This window comes from Cariama cristata, unplaced genomic scaffold (assembly GCF_000690535.1).
Source record: "Cariama cristata isolate BGI_N322 unplaced genomic scaffold, ASM69053v1 scaffold6399, whole genome shotgun sequence".
Classification (NCBI taxonomy): Eukaryota; Metazoa; Chordata; class Aves; order Cariamiformes; family Cariamidae; genus Cariama; species Cariama cristata.
The window spans coordinates 96,319-110,017 of record NW_009633985.1 but is presented as its reverse complement, the minus strand read 5'-3'; positions in this window follow the sequence as shown (position 1 = coordinate 110,017).

Below are 13,699 nucleotides of genomic sequence, written 5' to 3'. Positions count from 1 at the left end.
CGTGTTCAAAGGATGGAAGAGCTCGTCGCTGCTGAACGTGAAAGCCGCCAACTGGGCTTTGCTTGTGAGACTGAAAATCAAGGGTGCAAAATGGGATGATCAGATGCTGAAAGTAATCTGTGAAAATAATTCATGGAGTGTCCCTCTTTGTCAGCCCACTGATGAATATGCCCAGTGCTTAAATAATGTGGCACCCTAGGGAGATATGTCTGCTATTTGGCCAAGAATTAGAATTTCCTTTGCTGATTTGAGAGGTAGGGGCAGCAGTTGTGTTACCTGGAAATTCTTGTGGGAAAAATTTTCAGTTGAAAACTACAGTCGTCTTGTCAGGAAAAAAATAGACTATTTTTATTCATTTCAAGAGATTATTTTGGAATCCTCCACTCCACTTTCTGCTTTCAGGTTCAAGTACAAACCCACATTGCATTATTTAGGTAAGTATTTAACTCCTGTGGTATTTACCTAGGTATATAATACAGTTTAGTGTTTCTGTACTGAAATAATGCAGAGTTTGATCTGTATGACACTTTGACTTTTCTTAATTTGAGTTTTGGGATGGTTTTTTTTCTTTTCCCCTGGAAGACTGTAATTTCCGGGAAATTGATGTTCTATAATCTAGCTGCCCTTAAAGAGCGAGTACTTCTATATTATGGAGGAGTTCTGAAGATAAATAAGAAAAGATACTGATTTATTAAGTTAGAATAAGAATTAGTGCCTTAAAAATGGGTGCTTCCTGACAATGCACATATTTTACAATAACCTGACAAATTTTTTACATGTTAAAATACTCTGAGGCGTTTTGTGCAGACTAGCTAAAGGACCTCAGTGAAGATAACCCCTCACAACTTGCCCTAATCTTACAAAGCCAAAACTAGGATAAAAAAATGAATAAAGATTGAATAATTGGCCTCTTGAGTATAATGATACTGTCTGTTTCTAAAGGACATTTGCTTGTGTTAAAATCAGGCTTTGTCCTCAGCAAAAAATAGACATTTCTGTGGCACTAAAGAAGAAGTAATTGCCAAAGTTATTTGTGTCACAATAATTTATTAATCTGGAAGGATGAAGACACTACCCAGAGGTCATGTATGACCCGATAATGAGACTATCAAGCATCACCATAAATAATTAAACCAAGACACATTACTTGAGAACTTTTTTCTTCCCCTTCCTCAGGCACCTTGAAGTTCCTTCATTATCTATATATGTATTAGGGGTGGATTACCAATAGAGCGAGCTGCAATTTTAATCTTTCTCAGAGAATCATAGAATAGTTGTGACTGGAAGAGGTCTCTAGAGATCGACCAGGCCAAGTCCCCAGCTCCAAGCAGGATCAGCTATAGAGCAGGCTGCCCAGGTCTGTGTCCTCTTGAGTTCTGAATATTTCCAAAAATGGAGTCTCCACAACCTCTTTGGGCAACTTCTTCCAGTGTTTGAGCACCCTGACACTAAAAAGCTTTTTCTGAAGTGTAAATGCAGTTTCCTGTGTTTCCGTTTGTGCCCATTGCCGCCTGGCCTGTCTCTGGGCAGCACAAGGGGCCTGGCTCCGTCGCCTTTACTCCTTCCCATCAGGTTCTCAGACACGTAGGTAAGATTCTCCTGAGGCTGACGTGCCTCCTGAGCCTCTCCTTTGCTGACGTGCTTCTGATTTGATCTGGCTTGCTTTCCACATTTCTAGTGTCAAGCAGAGACCAAAAATTAAAATGGACATGGTGCCTAACTAAACCTGAACAACGATGTACTTGATTTAGCCCCTGCCCCTCACTAAGAATGAAGAGTTCTTAGGAAAAAAAAATGGTGAAATCCACAGGACAGAACAGGAATTGCGAATCGCATGTATCCAGTCAATGGAGGACGGCTGGTATATATGGAAAGGGGAATGATTTTAGATTGCTAACGAGGTCTTGTTGTCAGGGTGAGAAGCAGTTGATTCAATACCTCGTGATTCAGTGCTTCATGTTAGCCAAGATGACAGTTGTCATGTTTACCTGAATCGCATAATTAATCTGAAGTTAATTGAGTAATTCTGTATTTAGTCTGTTATAATAGAGAATTCAATTGACTTCCTGAACCAGTCAATTTTTCTCTCTCATATTGTTTTGCAGGAGGGATTGACTCTTTGGTGGTGGTTTTTAAGTATTGTCCAAATCCAGGTTTGTTTCATCTGCAGCAGATGCAGACGACTCCCTCCGTTACCACGGTGGATAGGATAGTGTGTACATTTCTAAAATAGTTCCTAAGGGTTTTTGTCAGTCTATCCCTTACCAGTGTTGGGATTTAAAAAAGCCATGTTGTAAAGGTCCAGCAAATATCTTTTCACCACCATTTAATGTGCTTGGTTCCTAAACAATTGCAATTGATTTTGTTTGCTCTTGCAAACACGAATTATCCCATAATCATCTTAGCCTTCCAGCCATGCTTGCATTGAATTGTTTGTGTTTGAGTGAGAAAATGCAGACATTGTTATGAAAATAAGAAAGGTTAGAGGCAAATAAAAGGTGGGTTTCTTTCCTGGTTGGCAGGATGTTCATCCACTTCAATTAATTGTCACTTTTATAGCTTATTTAGTACACTGCAAGGAGTGAGGTAAATTTCAAAATTAAATAAATTACCCTTGTTTTTGCCTTTGCTTGTAGTTTCTGCTAAATGGCTGTTGCAGGATTCATCAGTGACAGTCTCTTAGACTGTGTGATTGCTTGCTTTTACTCAAAATGAGTATACGCAGCAGAATACTAAAGGGGACGGTATTTTTCAACTATAATACGTTTCTTTATAAGCAAGGCTTTGTGGCTTAGTGCAGTCTAAGTCCTGAAGGATGAAATTGTACAGACAATTGCCCACCATCTCGGAATAACAGGGCATTTCCTCTGACAACCATGTAGATAACAGGGTCAAGCATTGCTGGTACTTTGACTCCCTTTTCTGGCCTAGTGTGTTTTATTTTTTAAATGGCTTTATCCCCATTTTTCTATATGCTTTAGTTTTTTATATGGTTTGGATTTCTACTCTTTAGTGATTAAACAGTTACTTTTGATAATTTGCACTTCTTTACTCTTCTGTCCTACAATGCGTATCTGTGCATGCCCATTTTATATGAATTTCTTGAAAGAGTCATATGAAATATATTAGCCTGAAACCAAAGTGTCTGATCTGTAGCTGGTTGTCTTGCAGGAAAGACAAGGCTCATTCTTGAAGGGGGATGAACCCCTGGTGTCTTATTATGGGTAAGGATAAAGCCCACAGTAAGTGAACAGGAGAGGGATGCAGGATCTGCCCTCCAGGAAGAGCACTTCAGCGTTCTGTCCCAGAGGATTTTGATGAAGATTTTGTTGTGCTTGGGCCTTCTAATGGAATAGCATAGGTAGTAAAAACCTAACATCTAGTGAAAGCCTGCCAGCAGCCGCTGATGTTTTAAATGGGCCCTGTGTCCAGGCAGCTGTCCCAACCCAAACTTGCCAAACACAGGAAAAATTGGTAAGGTCAAATCAACAGGCAGTCCTGCTGCGAGCTCCGGATGAATGCTTGCAGCACGTACCCTATTATGTGGGGACAATGGTTATGGTGGGTGTTATGGTGACACACCCACAGAATAGTTACTCCAGGTGGGCAATAAGCAGCAGGAGTAGATGAGCTTCTACATGCCCATGCTCTTCAAAATGGGCGTAAGAAATGCTGGGAAGCCTGTGCTGAAACAGGTAGAGTTATTTCTAACCAGAGTAAGTTTTTCCACTGCTTTTTTGAAGATGTGGCAGAGCAGGGTTTGTCATGAGCCGCTCTGGATTTACTCCTAGATAACTCAAGTCAGAATTTGGCCTGAGTTGTCTTCAAGTGCATTTCAGATGTGATAGCAAGATTCAGAAATGCAGATTAGTGGTTCTGTAAATCAGCCTTAGGTTTTATTTTCATTTTGGTTCTGAAAACATTCGGGAGACTTGCAGTAAGGTCCCATGTATTACTATAGCATTGTAAATTATCTTTAAGTTGAAAAAAAAAAAACTACATGAATCCTCTCCCCTATACAATGTGTTCCGTTGTTTATTTCAAGTGTCATCCGTGCTGGTACAAAAGGCTTCTTTGGTAACTGCTCTGAGGCAGGAAGGCTTGATTTTGTGAGGTGCGGAGTGCCCTTGGTGTCAATCAGTTTTGAGGATGCTCAGCCTCAGGAGAGTGCGCTCTGGGCGAGGCTTTAAGCTCACTGATAATAGCTGTAATAATGAGAAGTGGCAAGGCAAAATTTTCTTGTTGGTGCACTTGGTATTTCTTTCGCATTTCATGCCCGCTGTGGGAACTTTCTCAGCTTTTTTTTTTTTGTGTCTCTGTTCATAATGACTTCAGTGTTCAACCAAAATAAGTTTTTCATAAGGAAATTTGAGAGAAGGTTTGTCTTTTAGGACTTGCTTGTTTTATAAGGTCCCTGGGTTAAGCTTGTTTATATTTATCTAGTTTAGGGTAGGGCAGTCTCACTGGAAGAATACTGAAGCTAGAAATTACCACCTCTGTAACATAATGCTCCAGAAGGGTTCCGAGTAGTATTTTCCCAATGACTAACACAAATGGTCCAATTGTTTCTGTATCCTCTTTTTCAGCAGCTGCTAGTAGTAACTCCTTTAGGACACGATGTGATAGATAAAGGATAATTCTCTGCACCAGGAAATACTCCTTCTAGCACCTGTTAATAAGAGGTTGATGTACATAAGAAGATTTAGCTGCCTTTCAAAACACTTGGATATTGTTTTGCTCCTTACTAATTTGAAGGCATTGGTAATCCCGATAAAGTTCCATACCTTTAGGGAAAAAAAAAAAATTGCTATTTGCAGGTTGATGAGAACCTGTGACCATAAATTTCACTAGTTAGTAGTGTTAAATAAGGAAGAACATAGAATCATAGAATGGTTTAGGTTGGAAAAGACCTTTAAGACCATCAAGTCCAACCGTTAACCTGGCACTGCCAAGTCCACCACTAAACCAAGTCGCGAAGCACCACGTCTGTCTCTTGCAAATCATCCTTAGTAGCCTGCCTTTCTGTCTTAAGCACAGTTCCACAAACTGCCTGCAGTGTAAATGTACTATACTGATGCTTACATACAATTTCAATATACTGTTAGAGGCCAGTATTTTCCTACTCCTATTCATCTTAGCGAGAAGGCAACCTGGTGGTAATGTCTGTGGAGTTTATAGTTAATCCAAGTAGTCAGAGCAGGTGTCTACCCTCTTGATCATCTGGGTCATCAATCTGCTAAGTAGTTTGGAAACTTGCTATGAATGGGGTTTGAGGACCCTAAGAAGTAGGGTGACAAGAGGAAAAATTTCAGAAAGGCTTTCTGAATTCCTCAACAAATGAAAACCATGGCAAGGATTAATGCTTATGATATTCCAGGTTGTAGATGTCAGATGGAATAAACACTGATTAAAAATTTCCTATTTTCAGGGTACTTCCTGTTTTGAATACACTTGCATAGAGATCCAAATAAATACCAAATTAAAATCAGTTGGAACCATTCACTTAAATGAGAATTAACTGTTGCCAGTATCTGAAGAGTTCATTTGTTGTTTATTTACCCATCTGGTCATTCAGAGTTCTGGAAGAATGAAACTTACTGAGTCCTGAGTGTTTTCTTTTTCCATTTCAGGTTCCAACTGAGGGTACTTCACACTTGAAAACCTGTCCTTTCATGTGAGAACATCATATGAGGAATTTCACTCCTGATTTACAGAGTTGCTTACTTGCTGAACATGCTGAGTGGTGCCCGATAGAATTATACAAAAGCACTAAGGTATGTATTTAATTTACCCTAAAAGTTCTAGGTGCTTAGTTTCCTTTTATAGAGTAATTGATGCTGGAAGGGACTCCTGGACATCTGTAGTCGAGCCCCTCCTGTTCTCAAAGCAGTTCAACTAGACCAGGTTACTTCAGCCCACGTCCAGTCTGGTTTTTGAATATTTCCAAGGATTGAGATTCCACAACACTCTGTTGTAGTATGTGACCGGCCCATGATGAAAACATCCTTCTTTCCGTCTAGTTGCCATTTCCTGTGCTGTGACTTGTATTCGCTGCCTCTTGTTCTGTCACTGTGCACCTCCTTTTTCTGTGGCTTTTAGTATGGCTTTTAACCTACAGTATTTAACGTAGTCCAGGATTAGGGAACTTGACTGTATCCTGCAGGGATTTTTTTTGTTTGGTCACAACTTGAGAGCTTGGTTGGACGAGAAGAAGGGTACTCATGGGTAAGCCATGGATGGAATCTGAAAATGTGCTGGTTCAGTTCCAAGTCTGGTACAGGTATTTTGTGAGACTTCGGGCATATCAGTCCTTTGAAGTTTCAGTTCTTCATATGTCAGATGGGGAGATAGTCGTGTTCTCTCTGCATCTTTGTTTGGCTGCTAAGTTCTCTGTTAACTGTATATATGACACGATGCGTGCAGGTAGGGGAACAGTATTGCTGATTGTATATGCTGCATTAAAATCTACAATACTTTAATAGTGTTGAAACATATTCAGGAATCCAGAAAGGGTTTTATTGTGTGCTGGTTTTAATGTACCAGCCAAATGGCAGTGGTCATGAATTGTTGACAATTAAACAGTTAGCATGTGAAGAGTTGAAGAGAAGAACTTGGATGTATGTGTTTCCATCAATAATTCACAGGACATTAGAGCCTCAATGTCAGAAGTTGTACCTCTGCACAGGATGACAGTATATTAATGAAGTTGCTCCAGCCATTACACTCCAATTGCTAATTTATTCATGGTTTACTAGCTGTGGGGAGAGAGGGTGAAAGGAAAACCCAAGGTCTGAGTTCAGTAGCCCTTGAAACAAAGATGCATGCTAGCTTTATTTGCAGCATTTGATTTCTGAGTTGTGTATCTGTTTCAGCCTTGGTGAATGAGACCAGATTAAAAGGAAGCAAGTGAGTACAGCCCAGATAAATTGCCTTGAAGTAGGTCTTATCACCAAATCATTCCACTGGAGCTGAATGTTAACAAAAGTAAGGCAATCGTGTGTTCCAGATGATATGGTGAAACATGTTCTCATTTCCCTAGAAACCCACCCCGAGTTCGTAGCGTTTAAGCCTGTAATTTGAATTGTTATTGTTGGCTGGTTCACGTGTCTCTGTACTGAAGACTGTTATCCCTATGAAAATGCTCACCATGAGTAAAAAAGTATTAATGAGATAAAGATATGCTGAAATACTTGACCCATTATGCTGGCTGCTATGTAAGCAGAGAAGCAAGACGTGGTCATTTCTTGTGTGCCTTTATTAACCAGTGTATTCTTGACAAGTTTTACTAGTTAGGAAACACGGGCAAAGGACACAGATTTTTAAATCAGTTTTGCTGTGCTAGTACACCTCTTACAGATGATGGCTCTGTCACCAAAGAGGCTGGGTGGCATCTTTGCAGGATTGTGACAACCCTTCACAGCAGAAAAACCCAGAAGGTTTAGGAGTCTTTGTGGGTCAGAAACTGTGGAAACAGATTTTGGATGGATTTGGCTCATGCTGTCATTCAAGTCCGAAAGAGTTGGTTACTTTGGAGAACTGAAATGCATGCATGCACACACCCTCTCTGTCTGTCCCTGTCCTCCAGAGCCTGCTGTCCGGCCTGCCCCCAAAGCTCGGTTTTCCAGGGAACTCCCCTAAAACCATTTAGGTAGGCAGGATCTGGTTTCCCTTTTGTTCTTAACTGGCGCTCATTTGCAGCTACATCTCAAAGCTCAATACAGACACCTTAGAAATCACAAAATTGTGCCCTCCTAATTATTGTTTTGCCTGTAAATTGCATTGAAGGAAGGCCTGTTTTGAAAGGCTGGCCAATTAACTTTACACAGATGTCTGCAGTCCTTCTCATTTCAGCAGCATTGTGCAAAGTACGTTAGGCAAAATTTGATGTGCAAGCTAGTTCATGAAATACATAGGCCCATTTACATACGTAAAGACCCCTGTTTATCTGTGTATGTACATTACTAGTACACATCAAATGTGGACACATCTGTTTCATTCAAAATGTGCCAGATTAGCTTGGAGAATTTATACACATTTTCAGCCTATAGAATTTGCAAGCTCATTTTGAATGCAGCGACTTGAAGATCTTTACTTGAAAGCTAAACAGGCTAATTGAAGATGTCAATAGCTTTCATGGGCCATAATGCTAAGTAAAGAGTGACTGATGTGGGAGTGGTGTAACTGAGGCCAAAGAGGGCAAAGCATGTGGCATTATAGGAGAACAGCAAGATCTCAAAAGTCTGTGCAAGATCTTATGTGAACGGGCTGTGTGCAGTGCTGTTCCATACTCAGCATGAACAAAATCTCCCTCCGTCCTCAGTGCTGGGAAACGTAAACATTTTAGTGTGTGAAATGCTTTGCATGTGTGGAAGCAGTGATGCACCCGTGATAAGGTCCTCTATCCGGCAGTCTCCTTGGACTCGCAATGTGGAGTGGGTTTCCCTTTAATGAGTGGGCACTGCGACAGCCCCTGCCTGATAATGGGCACCTCCTCACCCTGAATCTGGGGAGAAATTTGCTTAAAAGGTGCAGTTCCCAGTAACACGGACATGACTTGTACCTCTGACAGTCTCTTAACGAAGTGCATAGTCCTGTGTTCAGTAATTGTCCAGCTGGAATGATCTCTTCTTGTTATTTTAATTAAGTGTATCTCTGCCTCAATAGCACTTGGGGATTACAGGTGGGCTTCTGCCTACCCGGGAAAACATTGTCAGCATTTTGTTTTCCACTTTGTCCAGTGCACCACATGCCCAGCTAACATGGAGTGTAGTCGAACTGTTGTGGTTGCAACCATCTTTTCATTTCAATCCCCCAAATATTCATAGCACCAAACATCTTCAGCATCTTTTGGCTATATCATGCTGCCAGCAAATTCTGATACATGATCCTGCAAACTATTTTTTAGAGGTATAAACTAAGGAATTGATGTTTGCATAGAAAAGCAGGGCTTGCATTTGAGGAGGAGTTATGTTCTAGTTAATCCTAGGATATGCAATACCTATATTGTTGGGCTGCCTGTTGATTTTTAGATTGGGTTTGCTAAGGCTGTTAGATGCCTTAAAAGCCATTAGAGCTGAGATTAGACATTTGTCACTAAGCAGATAAATTTATAAGTAAAAATATTTATTAGATGTCTGAGAAAAATTTAAAAAAAACTCTTAAATGAAGAGAAAATGCATCTTGGTGAAGATTATATGCTTGTGAGAATAATGGTTTGGGAAAAAAGCTGGAGAGCGTCTAAAACCAATATTTGGGCTAGTGTAGAGTCCAGCTTGTCCTGGAGTGTTACCTGCCCTCTTGAATGAGATGCAGAGACTGAAGCTGGGATCACCACAGCTGAGACGATCTGATTCTACACTTTGAGTAACATCAACCTTAGTAGTTATTCTAAAAAGCAAAAATTCTTTAGTTAGAGGCTGTATCGGGGTTGTGTCTTTGGTGGCACGTCGGAGGAGCTGTCGTCCGCATTGGCAGGTTACATTAGCACCTGATGAAAAAGGAGGTGTTGTGAGCAAAGGCTTATGTGTGACTGTTGTGACTGATGGAAGATTGAAGTTGGTCGGGGAAGACACTGATGCAGGGCTCATGCTGAGTTCAGACTCTTCCAAGGAGCTCTGACTCTTAAAGCTCCTTAGCAGTGCAGATTGTTATCCACAGCAGCAACTGCCACAGGAACCGGGTGGCTACTCCATCCTTTGTGGAGTTCAAATAAAGGCCGCTTATCTTTATGAAATGGGTGTCATTGCAGAAATTATGGGTCTGTTGTGGAAATATTTTGGGGAGGACTGTTGTTTTATATTCTGTCTGGATGGCTGTAATTGTTCTTTTTGTGCTTGAAACCTCTAAATCTGTTAAAGAAGTCTAAATGATTTTGAAAGCTTTGAAAATGCAACTCAAATACAACCTCATGACTGAGTAGGTCAAGGGGAACTATAAAGTGCTATTTGTTGCCTGAGTCACGAGCTTTGTAAATGTGAATCTGGCAATACCTTGGACAGGCCCGAGCACCTCTTAAGTTTGCTTATTTTTCTCATGTCTTTCTCAGCAAGGAGTATTTTGAACAGGCTGTGCAGGAGCAGTGCAAACCTTAGAGGTCTCCGTAGGCAGAAGGTAAGAAATTGGCCAAAGAGCATTAGCTCATGTCCTTCCAGTAGTAGTTCTACCACTGGTGCTGCTAGGAGAAGTTATTCAGGGCTGTAAACCTCCAGTAACGGGACAGTTGGTACTACAGGGAAGCATAGATACGTTCTTCTGTTCTTGGTAGGCAGGTTGTGAGGGGTGAGGGCTGTTGGTGTTGGTACCTTTTGCAAAGTCAGCGTACCACGTAAATGCTAGTTATTGTTGTTGTTAATTTTTAAATATTGGTGCATGGAAACAAAGCAGTAGGCTGAAAGTCTCAAGGCTAAAATTCCGAGTATACTTGACTCTGTGTGTGCGTGCATATATATATATATATAACCACAACTGTTAGTATTGATCAGAAACTTAGAAATGCACAGATCTATTGTCCTGGAAGAGAAACTATAGATCCCATGACACACAACCTTATTAGTATGGATAACTTACCTAGGTAACTCTTGGTCAGGTGGCAGGCAACTCTGCCGGTTGGACGAGGATCAGCTGAGCACTTGGAACGTTTCAGGATTCTCTGAGCTGGGTGCAGAGATCTTCACCTCTCGCTGCTCTGAGGAGAGGGAACAAAACCACAAACAGGCGTTTGCATCCTCCTTTCTTCTATGAGGTTTTTACCTTCTAGAGTCACTCATTTTAGACTGAGGAAAACTTTCCCATTTCTTCCTCTTTGGCAAATGTTCAAATGGTTTTGTTTTCTATTTTATCAGGTAATGTAAAAAAAAAAAAAGGGGGGGGGAGGTGGCATTTATGCTGTTGAGTGAAAGCTCGCTTGGTTTTAGCTCAGGTACTAAAGTTTTCTGGTTTGGAATTTGTGAAATTTTCCATTGCAATATCACAGGATTTTTATGAAAACAAAATTATTTAAAACTTCTTGTAGCAATGTGGGGATTTTGAGTCTCAGTAAGTATATGGCAGTAGGACAGATTATGACAATGCTGCTTCAGCTCTCATAGGATCAAAGGATCCAGGAAAAGAAATCCCCTGAAAATCGGTACAGTTTCTTTAGACATTGCTCTCCTCAATTCATTCTCAGATCTGGCAGAGTTTCAAATGGACTCTTCCTGGAGAATTATCAATACAAGGTGTAATAACTGCACACTTTAGCTTTTACCTTTATTAGGAAATTATATCATGCATACGTATGAATGCTAGCTAAAGTGATACTGACTGTAGTGCAGATGTAGTTAATAGAGATATAGGAAAAAGTACTTTCAACATCATTTATGATAATTAAGTTCTGAATCTTGTTTGAGGGAGGTATCTGTTTCAGTGGCCAACACAGAATAACACTAGTGATTAATTATGATACTTTTCTTATGGAAATCAATCTCTGATCTATAGAATTCTCATAACAGGACAAACAAAACCAGGTTTTTTATTCAGAAGCTTTGAGATGCTGCAGTCTGGATGCAGATATAGGGGATGAAAAGTTGGCTTCTATGGATTGTCTTGTGGATTATTATTTTTTTTAAATGGAGTTGAACTACTTTGCCCATTCTGTGTCCCAGCCTTTTTGCTCTGAGGGAGATCCTGCAGGAGAGCAGGTACTGGGGCTGGGCAGGGGCGACTTCCTTCGGGGTGGATTGCAGGGGCAAGCAATGGTCTTTTTATCTGAGCCAGGAATAAGGAACTGAAATAAAAGAGCTCAGAATCTGTCCTTGAGTTTCATGCAACTTTCATTTTTGTTATAGAGTGGAATTACGAGTAGTAGTACACAGAAACCTCAAGAGATACGGGCTGTAGAATGCTGAGCAGCATGCTCTTTAGTCATAATGGGAAATATTTTAAAAATATTTCAAAAAATAACACATAATCGTTAGCTCATGACAGACCTTATAAAAAGTACTTCTGCGACTTTGGCATCTAAACTCAAGATTTGGGTGGGGAAATGTTTTCAAAATACCAGATGTCTGTGTAGCACAGGGAGAAGAGGGAGCAGCTGGACAGGCAGCACAAATATACAATAAGCTTTAGAACCCAGGTTCAAACCGTTAGGGAACGGTACAGTGCTGCCCTTGGAGAAGCCTGAGTTTGCTTTGAAGCCGAACATGGTACAGGTGCGCTTGTGTGGGGCTCCGCCGAGGCTTGGATTCCCTGCTGCTGCTGGCGTACAGGGCTAAGGCTGCGCTCCGTGGTACTGCACTTGCTCCAAAGCCCTCCGACATCTTTCTGGTGAACTGGGTGAGAATTAATTCCAGCCCCGGTAAGCTAGCCAGACAAATAGGAGGAGGTGAAACACTGTTGGAAGTGTCATAGCCTAGATCAGACCGCAAGGTGTGTGGCTGAAGGCTGCTGAAATGCAGACCAGTGCTCTTGGCTGCGAGAAGTCACTGCTCCTGAATGGGGGAGAGCTGGGGGAGAAGAGGGGTTTAGAAGGAAAAAGGTGTCGCTAAATCTGCAGCTTCAGCTCTCCGTTGTTTACCAAACTCAGTATTTTCCTGACTAAAAGACACTTAGGTTAAAAAAGAAAAACCAAGCTGTTTTCAGTATGTTTACATTTGGATTTGATGCATGCAATTAAATGCCTTTTGCGTGGATGATCAGTTTGTACAGTTCCTGCCTCCCTCGACTCTTTATCACGACTTTCACTTTTAATCTTCAGACGTTCCTTTCCCTGTTCTCACCCTGTGAGTACAGGAAAAGAAAAACAGTTTAGAATTTGCCCAAGAAAAAGATACAGGTCATGTGGATTAGAGAACGATCAGGTTGCCAAATACCCAGGGAAGCGGTGGGGGTTTTTTTAGTGTTTTACACTGTCTGCCGGAAAATCTGCAATAGAAACATTCAATAATCTAGGGAAGGCACAGGGGTCCGGGAAGGGATGATGGTGGGCAAGGCAATACTGTGTCTTTAATTTCCTTTTCTGAAGGAAGAAAGTCTGCATAGCAATGACAGGATCACTTGTTCATGCCTTTAATGTGCGATCTGTTTTCTCCAGTGGAGGGCACTCAGTGTATCACAAACTAGAACATTAGCACCAACAAGCTCCAAAGCATCATCACTCTCTGGAAAGCCTTCCGAATTAGACAAGAGCTGCCTCTCAGCACAGCTACAAAACACTTTAAAGCTGACCAGCTAAATGGATAAACCTATCCTGCATAGCTTTTAAACTGGGGTCTTGCACAGCACGGGAGGCCTGCCTGCTTCAGGAACTGGGAAGCTGGAGGATGGATTGCTGTGTCTGGGAATGGCAAAAGGCAGCAGAATGAGAAATGCTAGGTACCGGGAAAGATTTCTTTATTTCTCCCAGAGAAGTTGGTTTACCTTCATCGGCTGCTATAGCTTTTACTTGCAGATTGCCACTTAATGCTGACGGTTCTCTGATGACTTACACAATGGCTCTCAGAGCTTAGAGTCCCTCCCTACCCCCCCACACACTCCCCCCCCATCCTTCGTCCTGTCTTCCCCACCCCCAACCCCTTCCCTATCCTTTCCCTTCCTCATCCCCAAAATTCTTGCTTGTCCTCTCTAGGGAACTTTGTGTGGGTTACTGGCATGCACGCTGGATGGCGGTGATGTGAGTGGCAACCGTGCTGTGACATGAAGATTCTGGTGGTTTAAAGAA